At 50.1% G+C, this 8,594-nt stretch overlaps 1 protein-coding gene and 1 long non-coding RNA gene across 4 annotated transcripts in view; one reads left to right on the top strand and one right to left on the bottom strand.

The window, feature by feature from the left end:
- Nucleotides 1–4,403: 4,403 nt before the first annotated feature.
- Nucleotides 4,404–6,426, bottom strand: LOC116074506. The gene is made up of 3 exons (XR_004112199.1): nt 6,086–6,426; nt 5,809–5,940; nt 4,404–4,703 (listed from the first exon to the last, which is right to left on the bottom strand). It is a non-coding gene; the product is annotated as an uncharacterized LOC116074506 (long non-coding RNA).
- Rfx2 (regulatory factor X2) overlaps nt 5,110–8,594 on the top strand; it is a 58,547-nt gene continuing 55,062 nt past the window's right edge. For all 3 annotated transcript variants that reach the window (XM_031347080.1, XM_031347078.1, XM_031347079.1), the window contains exon 1: nt 5,110–5,334. The gene's annotated coding sequence lies outside the window, so the exon portion shown is untranslated. The remainder of the gene's footprint in view (nt 5,335–8,594) is intronic.

Below are 8,594 nucleotides of genomic sequence, written 5' to 3'. Positions count from 1 at the left end.
TTCCTGGAACTTGGGTCCAGTTCTCAGGCTCTTTTTCTTTTAAAATGGAGGCCAGTCTCAAGATGACTGAGGTTTGGCCTCTCAGTCCTATTGATAGAGCCTCCTCAGCCACCCCTGAGGAGTCACCAGGACGAACAGTTCCCACAGGGGAAACAGGAACAGACAGTTAGCCTGGGCTAGACTTGGATGTGGGGCTCATGCCTCAGTCTCACAGTGCTGTTGTGACAAGCATGCATCACCTGCATGGTTTTAGGCCATCTTGGTCTACCATCCATCTTCTCCAGAGCGCCCCCCGCCCCCACTCTGCCATCGTGCCATCATGCCGCTCCTTCTGCTGTTGCCTGCACTGGCTCACGAACACTGGGATGGGACAGCTGTGCTCTTGCGCGCTCCTTGGGCCTTATTCCCACTTAGTCATTGCCAGGCTCCTGAATTCTATTGGTTTTTGTTTGTTTTGTTTGTTTGTTTGTTTGAGTTGGGGGTGGCCTCCCTGTGTAGCCCTATCTGTCCCGGTACTCACTATGTAGATCAGGATGGCCTTGAACTCACAGAGATCCAGCTGCCTCTGCCTCCCGATTATAAAATCTTATGCTCCAGGACTGGCCCACAATCCCACTTGTAAAAGTTGACTGTCAGTGGAGAGAGGACTGAGCCGAGAACACAGCTGTCCACAGCAGCCTAGCACTTGGCTTCATATTTGGGCTCATGTACACCAAGACTCACTGAGTTTCAGACGAAGCAGCCTGGCTGGCACCAGAAGGCATTGTGAGGCCATTTGTGGTTGGATTGAGGAATTATTTATATATTGGGGTGCAAGCAGTCAAAGGACAACATGTGCAAGTCAATTCTCTCCTTCCATCAGGTCCCAGGGGTGGAACTCAACTCTTGGCAGCAAGCTCCTTCACCGCTGAGCCACCTAGTTGGCCCCTGTCTTAGTTAGGGCTTTACTGCTGTCAACAGACACTGTGACCAAGGCAACTCTTATAAGGGCTGGCTTACAGGTTCAGAGGTTCTGTCCATTATCATCAAGGTGGGAACATGGCAGCATCCAGGCAGTCATAGTGCAGAAAGGGTTGAGAGTTCTACGTCTTCATCTGAAGGCTGCTAGCAGAATACTGGCTTCCAGACAGCTAGGATGAGGGTCTTAAAGCCCACACCCACAGTGACACACCTACTCCAACAGGGCCACCCCTAGAAGTGCCACTTCCTGGGCCAATCACACTCTTTAAAAGATTTCTTAAATTTAAATCTTGAAGGGCTGGAGAGATGGCTCAGTGGCTAAGACCACTGGCTGTGCTTCCAGGGGACCCAGGTTCAATTCCCAGCACCCACATGGCAGCTCACACCTATCTGTAGCTTCAATTCCAGAGAATCTGGCACTTTCACTGACATACATGCAGGCAAAACACCAATGCACATAAACATAAATCTTTAAAAACAATTTTTGAAAAAGTTTTTTGTTTTATTTCCTAGGCATGTGTGTTTTTCATGCATGTCTGTGCACCAGATGCATGCCTGGTGCCCATAGAAAGAACAGGACATCAGATCCCCTGGAACTATAGTTATATATAGTTGTGAGCTGCCATGTGGGTGCTGGGAATCAAACCTCTGCTCTCTGGAAGAGGAGTTAGTACTCTAGACTGCCAAGCCATATCTCCAGCCAGTAATTTAGACTAAGACTATAATATAAAGCTGGGTATTGGTAGTGCATCCCTTTAATCCCAGCACTTGGGAGGCAGAGACAAGTGGATCTCTGAGTTTGAGGCCAGTCTGGTGTAGAGTGAGTTCCAGGACAGCCAGGGCTACACAGTGAAACCCTGTCTTAAGTTCCAACCAAAGATTTTAAGCATGATGTTTAAGAGAGAGAAAGAATTCCCTGTACCCTCCCCCCAACATTTAGGTGCCAAGTTCTGTGCCGTGGAGCTGCTCTGAGTTTCCATAATAGTCAAGGATGTGGGTGGGTTCTGCCAGGGACCAGCCTCAGCTTGGAGAGGGGTTCTGAGGAAGGGGTGTCTGGAAGCAGTGAAAACAAATTACTTGAAATCAGATTGTGGGTCCAAGCCTGTGCCAGACAGCTCTCTCTCCTGTTCTACTCAAGACAGTTCTCTCGCTATTCTAAAATTCCTCTCTGAATAGTTCATCTCTTGCAGACCTGCCTGCCTCTGTTAAGCACAGAGGATAAACTAGCTGGGTGGGACCCATCCTAAAATTACCATTTTTAGGTGCTGGGAGGTGATGGCGCACGCCTTTAATCCCAGCACTTGGGAGGCAGAGACAGGCGGATTTCTGAGTTCAAGGCCAGCCTGGTCTACGGAGTGAGTTCCAGGACAGCCAAGGCTTTGCAGAGAAACCCTGTCTCAAAAAACCAAAACAAAACAAAAACAATAAAAAAAATTACCACACCTTGGGCCTAACCTTGCTCTTTTCCAGGCTGACCCTGAACTCAGGAATTTGTCTGCCTTTGTAAGCATAAACAAAAAAGTTTAGCTGCATGGATCACCTAAGTCTGTCTGTCCTTCCTTAGTGTGGCAGGTCAGCTCACAGCACAGCCACTTTGCTTCCTTTACATACTTTTTGTTTGTTTTTGTTTGTTTTATTTTTCCAAGACAGGGTTTCTCTGTGTAGCCCTGGCTGTCCTGGAGTTCACTCTATAGACCAGGCTGATCTCGAACTCAGAAATCCGCCTGCCTCTGTCTCCCAAGTGCTGGTGTGCGCCACCACTGCCTGGCATTCCTTTAGATTCTTGAAGCCCCCATATTTCATATTGCATCTTTATATTTTTTGAGAAATTATATATTTTTGAACTCATGTTTTTAGAGTCCTTTTCCACAGCCTTAAGGTCTGTCCTGAAGATCCCAGTGATCAACATTTGCTGATACAATAGCCATCCCACACCTTTACCTCCTGGACTTGTATTGTTTCTAAGTAGCATGGAGTCATTAACATTAACAGGGAGGACAGTCCTTGAAGGAAGAGCATAAAATGTGTACATTATTACCCAAATGACCCCTAAGCCCACAGCAGCCACTGACATTCATGTAGGTCCACACCCGATGGCCCTGTCCCAGGGGCAGGAACCACGTAATTCTGTTCCCACCAAGGGCATGCAGGGCCAGGCATGTTCAAAGCTCTTGTCTCAAAGGGGTTTCTGAAAAACCCAAGTGAAGGAGAATCCTGGAAAGTTGACATGAAAAAAAACTGGAGGGCTGGAGAGATGGCTCAGTGGTTAAGAGCACCGACTGCTCTTCCAAAGGTCCTGAGTTCAATTCCCAGCAACCACATGGTGGCTCACAACCATCTGTAATAGAATTTGATGCCCTCTTCTGGTGTGTCTGAAGACAGTGACAGTGTACTCATATACATAAAATAATAAAAATTCTTAAAAAAAAAAAAACCTAGGGAAAAAAAAATCCTGGCTCCTGCCATTGTTACTCTAACATAAAATCCGTATGTATGGAAGAGGAAACAGTGCTTTCTGCCAAGCCTAATGATCTGAGGTGATGCTTGGGACACACAGGTGAAAGGCAGAAAGTGATACAAGTCATCTGATCACATGTGTATCATAACATGCACGCATTACATCCTAAAGAAATAAATGCTAAAAATCTGTGTAAGAAATGCACCAACTGTACCGTCAGCTAGTGAGAGGCCTAGGGCTCTGAGACATGGCTAAGATGAGAGCTCTGCTTTCCTTCCCGTCCACAAGCGTTCCAGGTCTACAAAGGCTTCTGCACTACTTCCCAGAGTCTCCTTGCCCAGCACTAGGCTTCCAACCCATGAGCCCTGGGCACATACTTCTCAGTCTTCAAAACACAGTGAGTCCTGAAGGGCCACAGTTTGGTCCAGACACAGATCCATGCTCATTCATGCCTCACCATTTGCCTCCAAGCTACAGTTGGGTCTGTGGGACTCTTGTGGCACTAGACTTCCAGTTGCTCAGATATATTTATTTTGGAAACTCCAGTCCTAGGGCAGCATCTACTGCCTTTCTCAGGACCTAACTGAAGGATTTATGAGTTAGACTGGCAGCACCTGCCTCTCACCCCAGTAGCCAAGGACCTAAGACAAAAAGATCATTAACCTGGACTACGTAGTGGGATCGATCCTAACTTGGGCTACTTAGCAAGACCCTGCCTCAAAGAAAAAGCAAGCTTTGATCACTTTGGGCGCATAAGCCCAAGTCACCCATGTCCACTGGTGCAATTGGACGTTCAATGAATGAATGGAGCTATGGTCTGAGAGCTCCTCCTCACTTGTGTCCCTGAGTTCAAACCCTTTCTTTTAAGTAACTTTTCATTGTTTATTGTGTCATCGCACCAAAATATAACCTTTATGAAGATCTCACATTGAGACCTGTATATATATGAATGAGAGAGGACAGAGAAGCGAGACAGGGGTTGGGGAGTTGTCCACTTAGCTAGGACTGGTAAACACACACACACCATCCCAGCACTAGGGAGGTGGAACCAGGAGAATCGGGTGTTGGAGGCCAGTTTCCGCTGTAGAGTGAGTGTATACAGGACACCGGCTCAAAAGACAGGGAGAAGCGCTGGAGAGGAGGCTCCTGCTCTTGCAGAGGACCCGAGATCGGTCCCCCGCTCAATTAGGCGGCTCTCATAGCCGCTGGTCACTCTGGCTCCAGGGCGATCCGACGCTCTCTTCGGGCCTCCACGCGCATTGCAAGTACACGCACAGACAACAATCTTTAAAAAAAAAAAAAAAAAATTTCAGTTTGTGGACCATGAAAGAGCAGGCGCAAGGCCAGAGTCTGCTGCTCCCCTTAGACTGCTGCTTCCCCTAGAGCGCCTCCGGTCTAGCGTAATCACCCTAACTCCGCAAAACACGCGCTGTCCGAACCTACGCCACCAGCGGGCCCTCGCGCACCTCCTTAGAGAAACCCTTCCCGGGAGCGGCGCGCCTCCCGCCAGGCCCCGCCCTCCTTCCCAGCGATTGGCTAGCATTATACCCAAGGGCCTGCCCCTTCACCCCTGATGGGCACTATGAAAGCCAATGGAGAGATCGCCCGCCCTTCCCGAGGCCGTTGGAGGCGGTCATGGGCGGGCCGTTGGGGGGGCGGGGCGTGCAGCCTGGTAACCGTTGCTGGGCACAACGCCCCGCCCCGCGAGGGCAGCGCGAGGCTGAGGCGGGCAGGCGCCTGCTGCGGGCGGGCGCTGCAGGCGGGAGGGCGGCGGGAGCGGGAGGAGGAGCGGCCAGCGCCGCCACCACCGCCGCCATAGAGACTGTAGCCGTGGAGACTGTTACTTACCAACGCGGAGCGACACGCAGCGGCCGACGCCGCGGGAGCCGCTACCGGAACTCCCTGCCGAACTCCAGGTGAGTGGTGCGGGCCCGGGCAGGGGGCGGCGGCAGGGAGGACCCTGCCGGGGGGGGGGTCGCGGGGGCGAGCGCGGCGGGACCCGGCGCCCCAACTTTGCAGACGCCAACCTCACCCAATCCTGATAGGCGCCTCTGATTTGGGGGAGCCCTGGGCTGGGTGGAACCCCTCTCACACTCTCAAAAGTTTGTGAAGTGAAGCGATCTCTTCTCGCCTTTGACGCACTAAATCTGACTTTGAGGAGCGGGCACTGCAGAAGACCCCCTTGTCTCTTACTTTTACTCCACGACGCCTGGAGCACGGAAGCGCCCCCAAACTAGTCCTCTCTTTCATAAGCCCCAAAACCTGAATTCGGGATTGCCCCAAACCCGCTCCTTGCTGTCATCTCCCCAAAACCTGAGTTGGGGGCTTCCACAGAGCCAGCCATTCTCCCCCAAGTCTGAAAACCCAGAGGCAGTGTCTCCCTTTTATACTTCGGAAATCGGGGTTCTGGCTCTTATCCATGAACTTGACTCCGAGGGTACTCTTCTGCTTGGCTCATAGTTCTGACCCTCAGGTTTTCTTCTTGACTCAGGATTTGGGAGCTCCGGCACCCCTTTCTTGTGCTTTGACCAAAATAGACATTGCGTTTGTTCTGGAAGGAACTCCTCCCTTCGCGTTTTCTTGCCCATCCCAAATTCCCCCGGCGCCCCAGATCCTCGGACCCCTCTCCCCTGGAACCCTACACCGCTGCGTTTGGGGATCCTTTACCACGCCGCGCCGGGAAGCTCATGCGCACCCACAGCTTCCTCTTTGCCGAGATCCCCAATCTAGAAAACTTTCCCGAAGGAAAATACTGTGTGAACGGTTTGTAGGAAGGTCCAGGAGGCCGGGAGAGTGCGTGTGCAGCCCTCTGGTGCACAGGCAGCACACCCCACGATACGGGATTGTCTTCCTCGCCCCTTTCCATGGGGCGTTCGCAGTTGGGATTCGCTAGGGCAGCGGTTGTTTCCTGGGCCCCTAGGGAGCTCAGCGTCGGGACAGGCCCCTAGGGTGGCAGAGGGGGGTTGGGGCGGAGAACGCACCGAGAAGGCTGCTGGGCCGCTGTCTCTCCTGAGACTTCACCCCTACTTTAGCGCGTCTGTGGGACACTCTGGTATTCAGGTCCCCGAGGAAAAATCCTACACGGATTGAGTGTTAAATAATTTTAACTTTATTAGTATATATTACTTGTACATAAGTGTGACCTTTCCCTGTGTGTATAATGTGTTCTAATCATACCCCACCACTCACCTCTCTTGCCTCTGATGACTCTACTCATCCAGGCCTGGTCTGCTTCTACTTTTTGCCCCCTTTTTCCTTGAAGGAAACAGTTCAGTTGGGGCCACAGCACAGAGGACAACGGGTCCCTCCTCAGGAGTGGCGCCAGGTGCCTGTAGGTCCTCAGCAATCAGATGGTTATTTACTTATTGCCAAGTGATTCACTTTTCTACTTGAATTTTTACATGTATTTATTGTGTGACCATACTGCATGTGCACACCCCGAGGTTAGAGAACAGATTACAGCGCCAGAGTCTTGGGAGCTCTAAGCTGGGTGGCAAGAGCCCACTGCCGAGCCATCTCCCTGGCAGTAAAATGAGCTTATAATTGAAAGTGAAGGGAAGACAATTCTAGAGCAGTGATAATATTAGTAAAATAGTAATGACATGAAACTTCTCTTAAAACGTTTTCCTGTTTGAATGTTTATCATCAACCTCAGCCTGTAAAGGGCACTGTTTGATGGGACTGAATTCTGACTGAGTCCCTGCCCCTTCCTCCTCACTATAACTTGGGTTGATAGACTGAATGGACTGGAAAATCCACCCGGGTGTGGCCACTCACCCACTCCCACTGGAGAAGGAGAACTCAGGCTCAGAGAAATGAATCTAAGGCTGTTACCATCAGGCCTACTGCCTGTCTGGTGAGTCACTGTGGATACCTGAGCCCCAGGGCCACTACAGGGCTGTGAAGGACTTGTCACCACACTGGCCCTCTAAAATACAGCCTGGCACTTTAGACTATTAGTAGTGCTATTTTAAAAATCTTCATTTTGTGTGTGTGTGTGTGAGAACATCTGTGTGGGCTATGGTATGCACATAGGTCATAGGACAATGTGCAGGAGTTGGCCCTTTGCTTCAGGTGTGTCTTGAAGATCAAACACAGGCTACCAGGCTTGGCAGCAAGCTCCTTTCTCCTGCTGAGCCCCCTCAGCCTTCCCATTGATAATATAAATATTCATGTATATTTTATATATATTAGTATATGTAAGTATGTTCATATAAAATTAATAAGTTCATGTATAAAGGTTGCTTGGTTTGTTAAGTTCTTGGCTATAAGGAACCACATGTTTTGTTTTCTTTCTTTCTTTGTTTGCCTATTTACTTATTGAGATAGTTGGCTTTTTAAATTTTTATTTATTTGTTTGTTTGTTTTTCTAGACAGGGTTTCTCTGTGTAGCCCTGGCTGCCCTGGAACTCACTCTGTAGACCAGGCTGGCCTCGAACTCAGAAATCCGCCTGCCTCTGCCTCCCAAGTGCTGGGATTAAAGGCGTGCTCTACCCCCTCCTGGTCTGGTACTTGGCTTTGCATATGCTATGCAGGCCTTCTGCCGCTGCCTGGGCATCCCAGCCCTGTTTCTTTATTTTGTTTTATTTTTGGAGATAGAGCATCACTATATAGCCCTGGTTGTTCTGGACCTTGCTATGTCAACCAGGCTGGTCTCGAACTCAGAGATCCACCTGCCTCTGCCTCCAAGGGCCACTTGTGTCTTTTAAACTAACTAAAGTTGACTTTAAATAATGCAGCCCCTCCCCTATGTGCTTATAACTATGGACGGTTATTGAAAACGAGGTGAGCTGTCTGGAGGATGCAGTTCTCTGCAAACTGCCCAGCCCGACTTTGGAGCTTTGGGGCTGAGATGACCCCAGCCATAGTTCTTACCTCATTTCTGAATATTGTAGAGAAGTGGAGAGCAGTGGTCAGTCACTTCTTGTCAGCTGTAGTTCTGTCCCCATCAAGTAAGGCAGGACTAAATAAGGGGTGGAGCTCTGGAGCTTGGGGCTTCCTAGACAGCAGTGTTGTTGAAAGGCTTGTGTGCTGTTAGGCCATTGATATCCTTTACAGGGATCTCAGTATATGTGGGATGGCTCGGCCCAACTTTGCCCAGCATTAGTGGTAGGTGTGGGGAGTGGATGGATGGATGGGTGGAAGGATGGGTGGATGGGTAGGTGTGGGGAGTGGA

Source organism: Mastomys coucha, unplaced genomic scaffold (assembly GCF_008632895.1).
Source record: "Mastomys coucha isolate ucsf_1 unplaced genomic scaffold, UCSF_Mcou_1 pScaffold3, whole genome shotgun sequence".
Classification (NCBI taxonomy): domain Eukaryota; kingdom Metazoa; phylum Chordata; class Mammalia; order Rodentia; family Muridae; genus Mastomys; species Mastomys coucha.
This window is presented reverse-complemented; position numbering and strand designations above follow the sequence as displayed.